The sequence below is a fragment of the Peromyscus eremicus genome, chromosome 1, assembly GCF_949786415.1.
Source record: "Peromyscus eremicus chromosome 1, PerEre_H2_v1, whole genome shotgun sequence".
NCBI lineage: Eukaryota > Metazoa > Chordata > Mammalia > Rodentia > Cricetidae > Peromyscus > Peromyscus eremicus.
Window position 1 is genome coordinate 139,830,409 of NC_081416.1, and position 12,912 is coordinate 139,843,320.

Sequence of the window (12,912 nt, forward strand, 5' to 3'; positions counted from 1 at the left end):
CCCAATTCTCAGGCCCTGCTTCCCAAAGCCCTGTTTCCCCTCCTAGGGAATCCAAGCTATCCAGGTGCACATACCTAGGAGAGCCCTGAGGGCTCCATTCCAAAGCACCTGGTGTGACTCTCTAGCCTCATGCAAGGCTTTAGCGCCCAACACGCTGCTCATGTCCCTGTCTCCTGTGCTGTCTTTCAGTGACCTGGGATGCCGTTTCACAGCCCGAAGCATCCTGGCACATTTCAGGTAATTGGAAATATCAACCCAAGGGCTGGGAATCTCTAAACATCGTGTGCCCTCGCCTTCTAAAGCCTCTGACACCCCAAGAACCTTTCCACCTTAGAAGCAAGGCCTCCAGCCTCTGGCCTGATGGAGGCAATCTTCTACCCTTCTGACCTGTGGGTGCAGAATGGCAATTCCAAATGTATACACTGTCCTGGACAATTCCAAGGAATTTGGACAGGAGCCACTGATCAGGGACTGCAGCGCAATACAAATAGGTAGAGTCAGGAGGCCCAGACTTTTCTGGTTCATGGCACAGGGATAGAACAAGTTACCCTCCACTTGACTGTCCCGCCTAGTTGGATCCTAACACCTCCCATAAAGATTAGGTAGGATATGCGGGGGAAGACCTTCAAAATCACACTGTGACACAAGGCATGAGATCCACATCCATCATGAAGGGGCTTTGAGGATGGGCCTTCTGGCACACACTAGAGCTCACAGTGAGCCCAGGCAACTTCTTGGGCATATCGGACTTAGGGACATCTCGAAGGACATCTACTGAAGGACAGGGCCCACAAAGCGTTCCCTACCCCTGTGCCTTACAGAGGCCACTCTATTGACCTCCCATCCATCAGGCCACTGGAGCCAAGGCAGGATTGTTTCTCGGGGCAGGCATTCTCTTCCTGGCCTCAAGGCCAAGAGCCCTGATTGTTTTCAGACCCTCTCTACCGTAGGCATTCTCAACGAATGTCAGCTCCATGTATATCCTACAAAGCTCTAAAAACACACTTCTGTGACCACTGTGATTTGGAATTTCCCCAGGGGTGTAAAGGAGGCTAGTGACACAGGCTGGGGACCAGCAAATGACGCCCCTGGTACAATGGATTTTTTTATGGAGTGATTGATCTGTGGGTATCAGCCATTAGATACATATATACATATATTATTTATTTATTTATTTATTTATTTATTTATTTATTTATTTATGCATTTGTATATATATATATATATGGTTCTCTACCATGGAGAACTGATGAGAGTTCTCTGACTTGGTGGGGCCAAGGCAGGAATCACAAGGAAAAAAGATGTAATTAGCCCTGTATAGTGTCTTGACAATTGTCATCAGTCTAAGTCTATAAGTCAGAGCACGAGGGGAAAGGTGCCTTTACTGAAAAACTCACATTATAATTTGGACATGCAAGTATGGAACCTATGCCTTACTGTGTGGCAGGACTCACCATTTGATTTTCCAAGGGCCCGAGATTTCCTAAACCTTGTCATGCGTTCAGACCATGGTCCCATCCCGCAGACCGAGCAGTGTCATCAGTGGCCCATCAAAAGAGTGCCCTGACATCCTCCCCTTTCTTTCTCCCGAAAAGGTTCCCTTAGGAAGAAGAGAACTCATTCTGCTGCTTCCCTTGAAGCAGAGTTCACCAGGCCCAGCTGTCCTTTGGGCCTATCCTTCTCACTGCCAAGGCCCTCTTCAGCAATGGCAGCCCTGGTAAGCAATGTTGTTTGTGTCCTAAACGCATGTGTCGCTGTGCTCTCCGGAAACCTGGGTCTATGATGACAAACCTATGTCATGAAGAGAGATGATGACATAAAAATCATGCCCAATAGGATTACGCTGAGGCCCAAGCTGCAGGGCAGGAGAGAAACAGGTGCCTCGTCTCCTTGTGGCTTCCTTGAGGCCCAATTCTCAGGCCCTGCTTCCCAAAGCCCTGTTTCCCCTCCTGGGGAATCCAAGCTATCCAGGTGCACATACCTAGGAGAGCCCTGAGGGCTCCATTCCAAAGCACCTGGTGTGACTCTCTAGCCTCATGCAAGGCTTTAGCGCCCAACACGCTGCTCATGTCCCTGTCTCCTGTGCTGTCTTTCAGTGACCTGGGATGCCGTTTCACAGCCCGAAGCATCCTGGCACATTTCAGGTAATTGGAAATATCAACCCAAGGGCTGGGAATCTCTAAACATTGTGTGCCCTCGCCTTCTAAAGTCTCTGACACCCCAAGAACCTTTCCACCTTAGAAGCAAGGCCTTCAGGCTCTGGCCTGATGGAGGCAATCTTCTACCCTTCTGACCTATGGGTGCAGAATGGCAATTCCAAATGTATACACTGTCCTGGACAATTCCAAGGAAATTGGACAGGAGCCACTGATCAGGGACTGCAGCGCAATACAAATAGGTAGAGTCAGAAGGCCCAGAATTTTCTGGTTCATGGCACAGGGATAGAACAAGTTACCCACCACTTGACTGTCCCGCCTAGTTGGATCCTAACACCTCCCATACAGATTAGGTCGGATGGGCGGGGGAAGACCTTCAAATTCACACTGTGACACAAGGCATGAGACCCACATCCATCATGAAGGGGCTTTGAGGAGGGGCCATCTGGCACACACTAGAGCTCACGGTGGGCCGAGGCAACTTCTTGGGCATATCGGACTTAGGGACACCTCGAAGGACATCTACTGAAGGACAGGGCCCACAAAGCGTTCCCTACCCCTGTGCCTTACAGAGGCCACTCTATTGACCTCCCTTCCATCAGGCCACTGGAGCCAAGGCAGGATTGTTTCTCGGGGCAGGCATTCTCTTTCTGGCCAAAAGGCCAACAGCCCTGATTGTTTTCAGACCCTCTCTACCGTAGGCATTCTCAACGAATGTCAGCTCCATGTATATCCTACAAAGCTCTAAAAACACATTTCTGTGACCACTGTGATTTGGAATTTCCCCAGGGGTGTAAAGGAGGCTAGTGACACAGGCTGGGGACCAGCAAATGATGCCCCTGGTACAATGGATTTTTTTATGGAGTGATTTATCTGTGGGTATCAGCCATTAGATACATATATACATATATTATTTATTTATTTATTTATTTATTTATTTATTTATTTATGCATTTATGCATTTATGCATTTGTATACATATATATGGTTGTCTACCATGGAGAACTGATGAGAGTTCTCTGACATGGTGGGGCCAAGGCAGGAATCACAAGGAAAAAAGATGTAATTAGCCCTGTATAGTGTCTTGACAATTGTCATCAGTCTAAGTCTAAAAGTCAGAGCACGAGGGGAACGGTGCCTTTACTGAAAAACTCACATTAAAATTTGGGCATGCAAGACAGGAAACTATGCCTTACTGTGTGGCAGGACTCACCATTTGATTTTCCAAGGGCCCAAGATATCCTAAACCTTGTCAATGCTTTCAGACCATTTTCCCATCCCGCAGACCGAGCAGTGTCATCAGTGGCCCATCTCAAGAGTGCCCTGACATCCTCCCCTTTCTTCCTCCCAAAAAGGTTCCCTTAGGAAGAAGAGAACTCATTCTGCTGCTTCCCTTGAAGCAGACCTCACCAGGCCAGCTGTCCTTTGGGCCTAACCTTCTCACGGCCAAGGCCCTCTTCAGCAATGGCAACCCTGGTAAGCAATGTTGTAGGTGTCCTAAACGCATGTGTTGCTGTGCTCTCCGGAAACCTGGGTCTATGATGACAAACCTATGTCACGAAGAGAGATGATGACATAAAAATCATGCTCAATAGGATTACGCTGAGGCCCAAGCTGCAGGGCAGGAGAGAAACAGGTGCCTCGTCTCCTTGTGGCTTCCTTGAGGCCCAATTCTCAGGCCCTGCTTCCCAAAGCCCTGTTTCCCCTCCTGGGGAATCCAAGCTATCCAGGTGCACATACCTAGGAGAGCCCTGAGGGCTCCATTCCAAAGCACCTGGTGTGACTCTCTAGCCTCATGCAAGGATTTAGCGCCCAACACGCTGCTCATGTCCCTGTCTCCTGTGCTGTCTTTCAGTGATCTTGGAAGCCGTTTCACAGCCCGAAGCATCCTGGCACATTTCAGGTAATTGGAAATATCAACCCAAGGGCTGGGAATCTCTAAACATCGTGTGCCCTCGCCTTCTAAAGCCTCTGACACCCCAAGAACCTTTCCAGCTTAGAAGCAAGGCCTTCAGGCTCTGGCCTGATGGAGGCAATCTTCTACCCTTCTGACCTATGGGTGCAGAATGGCAATTCCAAATGTATACACTGTCCTGGACAATTCCAAGGAATTTGGACAGGAGCCACTGATCAGGGACTGCAGCGCAATACCCATAGGTAGAGTCAGGATGCCCAGACTTTTCTGGTTCATGGCACAGGGATAGAACAAATTACCTTCCTTTTGACTGCTCTGCCTAGTTGGATCCTAGCACCTCCCATACAGATTAGGTCGGATGGGCGGGGGAAGAACTTCAAGGTCACACTGTGACACAAGGCATGAGACCCACATCCATCATGAAGAGGCTTTGAGGAATTACCATCTAGCACACCCTAGAGCTCATGGTGAGCCGAGGCAACTTCTTGGGCATATCGGACTTAGGGACATCTCGAAGGACATCTACTGAAGGACAGGGCCCACAAAGCTTTCTCTACCCCTGTGCCTTACAGAGGCCACTCTATTGACCTCCCATCCATCAGGCCACTGGAGCCAAGGCAGGATTGTTTTTCAGGGCAGGCATTCTCTTCCTGGCCGCAAGGCCAAGAGCCCTGATTGTTTTCAGACCATCTCTACCGTAGGCATTCTCAACGAATGTCAGCTCTATGCATATCCTACAAAGCTTTAAAAACACACCTGTGTGACAACCGTGATGTGGAATTTCCCCAGAGTTGTAGACGAGGCAGTGACACAGGTTGGGGACCACAAATGACTACCCTGGTACAGTGGATTTTTTTATGGAGTAATTTATCTGTGGGTATCAGCCATTATATACTGTTTATATATATTTATTTATTTATTTATTTATTTATTTATTTATTTATTTATTTGTATATATATGGTTCTCTACCATGGAGAACTGATGAGAGGTCTCTGACTTGGTGGGGCCAAGGCAGGAATCACAAGGAAAAAAGATTTAATTAGCCCTGTATAGTGTCTTGACAATTGTCATCAGTCTAAGTATCAGTCTAAGTCTGAAAGTCAGAGCATGTGGGGAAAGGTGCCTTTACTGAAAAACTCACATTAAAATTTGGGCATGCAAGAAAGGAACCTATGCCTTACTGTGTGGCAGGACTCACCATTTGATTTTCCAAGTGCCCGAGATTTCCTAAACCTTGTCATGCGTTCAGACCATAGTCCCATCCCGCAGACCGAGCAGTGTCATCAGTGGCCCATCTCAAGAGTGCCCTGACATCCTCCCCTTTCTTCCTCTCAAAAAGCTGCCCTTAGGAGGAAGAGAACTCAATCTGCTGCATCCCTTGAAGCAGAGTTCACCAGGCCCAGCTGCCCTTTGGGCCTAACCTTCTCACGGCCAAGGCCCTCTTAAGGAATGGCAGCCCTGGTAAGCAATGTTGTTTGTGTCCTAAACGCATGTGTCACTGTACTCTCAGGAGACCTGGGTCTATGATGACAAACCTATATCAGGAAGAGAGATGATGACATAAAAATCATGCTCAATAGGATTACGCTGAGGCCCAAGCTGCAGGGCAGGAGAGAAACAGGTGCCTCGTCTCCTTGTGGCTTCCTTGAGGCCCAATTCTCAGGCCCTGCTTCCCAAAGCCCTGTTTCCCCTCCTGGGGAATCCAAGCTATCCAGGTGCACATACCTAGGAGAGCCCTGAGGGCTCCATTCCAAAGCACCTGGTGTGACTCTCTAGCCTCATGCAAGGATTTAGCGCCCAACACGCTGCTCATGTCCCTGTCTCCTGTGCTGTCTTTCAGTGATCTTGGAAGCCGTTTCATAGCCCGAAGCATCCTGGCACATTTCAGGTAACTGGAAATATCAACCCAAGGGCTGGGATCTCTAAACATCGTGTGGCCTCGCCTTCTAAAGCCTCTGACACCCCAAGAACCTTTCCACCTTAGAAGCAAGGCCTCCAGGCTCTGGCCTGATGGTGGCAATCTTTTACCTTTCTGACCTATGGGTGCAGAATGGCAATTCCAAATGTATACACTGTCCTGGACAATTCCAAGGAAATTGGACAGGAGCCACTGATCAGGGACTGCAGCGCAATACCCATAGGTAGAGTCAGGAGGCCCAGATTTTTCTGGTTTATGGCACAGGGATAGAACAAGTTACCCTCCATTTGACTGCCCCACCTCTTTGGATCCTAGCACCTCCCATACAGATTAGGTTGGATGGGCTGGGGAAGACCTTCAAGGTCACACTGTGACACAAGGCATTAGACCCATCTCCATCATGAAGGGGCTTTGAGGAAGGGCCATCTTGCACACCTTAGAGCTCACAGTGAGCCGAGGCAACTTCTTGGGCATATCGGACTTAGGGACATCTTGAACATTCTACTGAAGGACAGGGCCCACTAAGAGTTCCCTACCCCTGTGCCTTAGAGAGGCCACTTGATTGACCTCCCATTCATCATGTCACAGGAGCCAAGGCAGGATTGTTTTTTGGGGCAGGCATTCTATTCCTGGCCGCAAGGCCAAGAGCCCTGATTGTTTTCAGACCCTCTCTACCTTAGGCAATCTCAACGAATGTCAGCTCCATGCATATCCTACAAAGCTCTAAAAACACACTTATGTTACCACTGTGATGTGGAATTTCCCAAGGGGTGTAGAGGAGGCTAGTGACACAGGCTGGGGACCAGCAAATGACTACCCTGGTACAATGGATTTTTTTATGGAATGATTTATCTGTGGGTATCAGCCATTATATACATGTTTACATTATTTATTTATTTATTTATTTATTTATTTATTCATTTGTATATATATATGGTTCTCTACCATGGAGAACTGATGAGAGTTCTCTGACTTGGTGGGGCCAAGGCAGGAATCACAAAGAAAAAATATTTAATTAGCCCTGTATTGTGTCTTGACCATTGTCATCAGTCTAAGTCTAAAAGTCAGAGCACGAGGGGAAAGGTGCCTTTACTGAAAAACTCACATTAAAATTTGGGCATGCAATAAAGGAACCTATGCCTTACTGTGTGGCAAGACTCACTGTTTGATTTTTCCAAGCGCCAGAGTTTTACTAAACCTTTTCATGCATTCATACCATGGTTCCATCCTATAGACTGAGCAGTGTCGTCAGTGGCCCATCTCAAGAATGTCCTGACAATCTCCCCTGTCTTCCTCCCAAAAAGGTTCCCTTATAAAGATGAGAACTCATTCTGCTTCATCCCTTGAGGAAGAGTTCACCAGGCTGAGCTCTCCTTTGGGCCTAATCTTTTCCCGGCCAAGGTCCTCCTTTTGGGAAATGTAGTGATATTTTATTTGTATGTTAATAAATAAAGTTTGAATGGAGATTAGAGGGAATAGATATCCAGCCATAAATAAAAGTCAGGTGGTAGTAGTATATGCCCTTAATCCAATCACATGGCAGGCAGAGTTTCTGTGTTTTCAAGGACACAGCCATGTGTGTTGATATCAGGCTTTGGTCCCACTACCAATCATAGAGACCTGGATGTCTGTCTGGACAGGCACTTATAAGAAAGTGAGTTGACATGGCTAAGAACCAATAAGAGGGCAGAACAGCAAGACAATAAGGGCACTGATTAGACAGGAAGAAGCTAGTTCTCTTGTGATGTTATGATGGTATGGGAAGTTAAGTTTAGTTGGTGGCTATTCCTATTTCTCTCATCTCTATGGCTTTCACCCTTGTTAAAAAATGTCTTTATAATGGAATATCTTATTTTCTACACCAATGTTGATTGAATTTTGCCTGGTATAGTAACCTTTTCTGTCATATGTGGTATCTTATAGTCTGTCACGTATCTATCCAAGCTCTTCTAGAGTCTATCTATTCAGGCTCTTTTAGAGCCTCCATTGAGCATTCGGGGGTAATTCTAATACATCTGCCTTCATATGTTACTTGGTCTTTTTCTCTTGCAGCTTTTAATATTCTTTCTATGTTGTATAAGTTTAGTGTTTTGATTTTTATGTGGCAAGGGGACTTTATTTTCATATCCAATCTGTTTGGTGTTCTGTATGCTTCTTGTATCTTCATAGGCGTTTCTCTCTTAAGATTAGGAAAATTTTCCTCTGTGATATTGTTGAAATAATTTTGTGAGTCTTTGAACTGAGTTTCTTCTCCTCCCTCTATACCTATTATTTTTAGGTTTTGTCTCTTCATAATGTCCCAGATTTCCTGGATGTTTGTGTCAAGATTTTTTTAGATTTAATATTTTGATCAATGTACCTATTTCTTTTATCATATCTTCAATGCATGACAGTTTCTTTTTTCTTTTTTTTTTTAAATTTTTATTTTGCAATACAATTCAGTTCTACATATCAGCCACGGATTCCCTTGTTCTCCCCCCTCCTGCCCCCCTCACCTTCCCCTCAGCCCGCCCCCCATTCCCATCTCCTCCAGGGCAAAGCCTTCCCCACAGACTGAGATTAATCTGGTAGACTCAGTCCAGGTAGGTCCAGTCCCCTCCTCCCAGGCTGAGCCAAGCGACCCTGCATAGGCCCCAGGTTTCAAACAGCTGACTCATGCAATGAGCACAGGACCCGGTCCCACTGCCTGGATGCCTCCCAAACAGATCAGGCCAATCAACTGTCTCACCCACTCAGAAGGCCTGATCCAGTTGGTGACCCCTCAGCCATTGGTTCATATTTCACATGTTTCCGTTCGTTTGGCTATTTGTCTCTGTGCTTTATCCAACTTTGGTCTCAACAATTCTCGCTCATATAAACCCTCCTCATTCTCGCTAATTGGACTCCCAGAGATCCACCCGGGACCTAGTCATGGATCTCTGCATCCAGATCCCTCAGTAGTTGGATGAGGTTTCTAGCATGACAATTAGGGTGTTTGGCCATCCCATCACCAGAGTAGGTCAGTTCGGGCTGTCTCTCGACCATTGCCAGCAGTCTGTTGTGGGGGTATCTTTGTGGATTTCTGTGGGCCTCTCTAGCACTTTGCTTCTTCTTATTCTCATGTGGTCTTCATTTACCATGGTCTCCTATTCCTTGTTCTCCCTCTCTGTTGTTGATCCAGCTGGGATCTCCAGCTCCCCCAAGCTCTCTTTCCCTCGACCCTCGCCCTTCACTACCCCCATTCATGTCCAGGCTGTTCATGTAGATCTCATTCCATTTCTCTGTCATTGGGCGATCCCCGTGTCTTTCTTGGGGACAGTTTCTATTTCATCTCTTGCCTCCTGTTGGTGAAGCTAGCCTCTCTAGTTCCTGTTTGAATTCCTAAAGTTTTCATTTCCATAATTCTCTCAGTTTGTGTTTTATTTATTGCTTCTTTTTACATGTTCAAGACGAACAGTTTTATTCATTTCCTTAAACTATTTGTGTTTTCCAGGTTTCTTTAAGGGATTTATTCATTTATACTTTAAGGACCTCTGTCATATAGTTGGTTTTAAGGTCTTTCTTGAGCTTCAGCCATGTTGGAATATTCAGGACCTGCTGTGGTAGTATAGCTGGGATCTAATGGGCATATAGTGTCCTGGATATTGTTGATTGTATTGATTGATTAAAAATGTTTGCACCTCAGCATCTGAGTTTGGAATTGTTAAAGTTCTAGGTTCTGATTTCTGGATTTGTCTTTCTTTCGTGGTTTCTGTTTCCTTTCTGGATTCTTGGAGTGTGATAGATGTGTTGCCTATTTTCCTGACCTATTCAGCTGATGTTGAAATCTGGGTAACTGGGATGAATTGGAGAAGGAAGGTTGAGGAGAAGGTCTTTAAGATCCATTCAAAATAGTGTCAAAGAGGAAAGGGAGACCACAAGAGGTTTCTAGCTCCAGATCTGGAAACAAGACTGGGGCTATTGGCTCTCAGGAATAGTAGGTGAGGTGTGGGTCTGCCTTAAGCATGCTTGTTGCTCTGGGAAGAGATACCCATGGGTAAGCAATGGGTGCCTGCTGGAGTTGGTGTCAGGGACAAAGCAAGAAGTTGGGAGAGGTTAGGGGGGATTATTTGTGGGATCCACAGGAGATGTACACAGGAGTAAGGCAATGCTGCAGCTGATACTGTGTTATAGCTCTACAGATGAGATTGTGGAATTGAGTCTTTCTTAATTGAGAGAGAAGAAAGGGTCTGTGGGCAACTTACCTGGTCTCTTGCAAGGTGTGGCCTGTGGTTTAGCAGGGGGTATCTGTTGGCATTGGTGGCTTGGATAAAGCAACAAATGGAGGGAGGGAAGTTAAGAGGGAATGGTCTGTGGGGTCCAGAAAAGATGTGGTGAGGGGTGAGAGAATGATGCAACTGGTGTTCAGTTGCAGAACTAGGGATGAGACTGGGGATTGGGTCTTTTTGAACAGAGAGAGAGGAGGTCTGCAGGAAGCATACCTCTTGTGTGACTTTCTACTCTTGCACAAGCCTCAAATGACCAACCAACATTGCTCAGGTCCTTGTCCCCTCTTGTGTCTTTCAGTGATCTGGGATGCCCTCTTTGACCCCACAGCATCACACTTTTCAGGTAACATGAAATATAAGGCCTATAACTTGCGTTTAAAAAGGCCAACGGTTCTCCTTCACCCTTTAGAATTTCTGTCTAGTTCTAATGACATTTGAATCATCCCATCCATGCTAGGGGTGGTTTCTGTACATCACCTACCACGTAGGCCTATGTGTCAGGAATTGGAAATACAATTTATCTTGCTTGGGTAAATTCTAAGACACTTGGACATAAGCAACTGATCAGGTAAAAAAAAAAAAGAGGATTGTGCATAGCTATAGTTGGGATAGCCTTGAGGTGGCCATGCTAAGGGGATGTAGGAATTTACCATTAACTTTCATGCCTACTCTTTAACATCTGCTTCCCATCACACTGGCAATGGAGAAGACCAACACTTCAAGGGCTTATTGTGACAATAGTCATCCAAACTACAAACGTGGAAGACTCCTCATAAAGAGTTGCCAGATTGGCAGCCCTAGAACACATCAGAGATACCAATATCACTTCTCAGATCAATTGGACACACTGATAACTAGAAAATTCTGGTGGTGGATTGTGGTTCTAGGTATCCTTGACTATAAGCCCTTCATTTGATATTTAGTGATCAATCTCCAAACCTGCAGGCAGCACAAACTGTGGTAGGCAAGTGCATCACAACAGGCATTCTCTTTGGGACCTCAATGCCATGAGACAGAATAAAATTAGCAGAACAAGATGCAGAGTGATTTAAAGACCTTCTAGTACTGTCAAATATCAGCTAGCTAGTGTTAACAGTGAAATGAGTGAGTAGTAGGGTGAGTGGAGTAGCCATTTGTGCTTTCCTTGCCCTTGCTAATATTTATCCATACATTAATGTGTGCTGGGCCTCATGTAATTCAGGATCGAGGTTCTGGAAGTCTTTCTGCTCAATGGCACTATGCATTGATGATTTGATATAGGGCACACAAAACCCACTCTCAAATGTTCCTTCCTCCTGGTCACCTTTCACATTGCCAGCAGATACTTGTTCAGAAAGTAAGCAAATTGTCTACTGCACAATCATACTCTTTCAAAACATAGCTTACCCAGGTTTTGTCTGGCTGTGGAAATATTCATCTTTTAAAAGATGACTTGTCTGGATCAATGATGAAAACAACTCTCTGAAGATGGTGAATAACTCATACAAATGGCAATCAGAGGTTCAGAAATGAGTCCTTCAAATAAGACAAATAAGATTTTCATAGTCTGCCTTTGCCTCATGAGCCACTGGTGAAGACCTCTAACCACTATGTGTGGGTTTTGTCTCCTAGCTTTTGAGGTAATGTGTATAGTGATTTTGTCTAGTGACCAAAATTTGCATCATTCTTCTTACCGTGAATGGAGCTGCTGACACTTTCATCAAGGAAATTTACAACAAATAAGAACAATGGAAATAAGAAATCAAAAGCAGGGCAAGGAACTGGAATATATGCTGACAGTCATACTAGCATTTCAAAAACAATATTGCTTTCCTGTTAGGTAAGTATAATGGAACATACTTTTTACATCTTCTATTAGTGTTAAGGTTTTTTTAGGCAATTTCTTTTCTTTTTTATTGTTTTAGTGATCTAAGACTGGAAAATTCAGTTCAGATAACATAGGTGAGTAACTATAAACTTTATAGACTGTATGTATTGTTCAGTATGCAACTTTCTGAAGTCTATGTATCTTTTTTGAGTCTTAATGGAGGTTACTGTTGTGATTTTTTTGAAACTTTAAAGATTCATTATTGAGTGTTTGTTGCTTCTACTCTTTCCTTTTCTCTTTAACGATTTTCTATAATATGTAAAAGGTGTAAATTTAAGAAAATTTATTTTAATAATTTTATATTGAATAAAAATTAGTAAGATCAAGTTGTTGCAAAACAATATCACACTGTACCTATTTGATTATTTACTAGAGTTTCAGAATAGAGATCCATTGCTCATAAGGAGACTGTGTTCATACTGTAGTACTCTTTGCTTCTAGTTTAATCAGAGAAGGCTGACATAAATTTACTGTTCCTTTTCCAAAGTGGAAATATATATGTGATTTTTCTTGCTTCTCTGTGGCATATAAGACATAGACATAAGATATTTGAATAGATTCTGGAATCTTAAAAAACATCTTGTCTGTATTAGTTAATTGCTGGTTTTGTGTGATATAAAATTATTGAGCTGGAGAAATTTAGTATATGTACTTTTGTATAAGTATTCTGTATTTCAACAGATAGTAAAATACACCATCAGTCTAGTGTCTATTGGTTGAGGTTATTTCTTGAGAATGTTGTCTAGTAGATGGTATTTTACTTGGTGCTTAATGGTTGATGTCCTCAGAACAGGACAAATACTCATAA

At 44.6% G+C, this 12,912-nt stretch overlaps 4 non-coding genes across 4 annotated transcripts; all 4 read left to right on the plus strand.

Annotated features, from left to right (window-relative positions):
* The first annotated feature begins 1,773 nt into the window (after window positions 1–1,773).
* Window positions 1,774–1,852, plus strand: LOC131903009 (small nucleolar RNA SNORD115). Its single transcript, XR_009377273.1, has one exon. It is a non-coding gene; the product is annotated as a small nucleolar RNA SNORD115 (small nucleolar RNA).
* Window positions 1,853–3,688: 1,836 nt separating this feature from the next.
* LOC131903007 (small nucleolar RNA SNORD115) lies at window positions 3,689–3,767 on the plus strand. Its single transcript, XR_009377271.1, has one exon. It is a non-coding gene; the product is annotated as a small nucleolar RNA SNORD115 (small nucleolar RNA).
* Window positions 3,768–5,589: 1,822 nt separating this feature from the next.
* Window positions 5,590–5,668, plus strand: LOC131903008 (small nucleolar RNA SNORD115). The gene has a single exon (XR_009377272.1). It is a non-coding gene; the product is annotated as a small nucleolar RNA SNORD115 (small nucleolar RNA).
* A 6,007-nt stretch (window positions 5,669–11,675) lies between these two features.
* LOC131903241 (small nucleolar RNA SNORD109A) lies at window positions 11,676–11,741 on the plus strand. The gene has a single exon (XR_009377481.1). It is a non-coding gene; the product is annotated as a small nucleolar RNA SNORD109A (small nucleolar RNA).
* The last annotated feature ends 1,171 nt before the right edge of the window (window positions 11,742–12,912 follow it).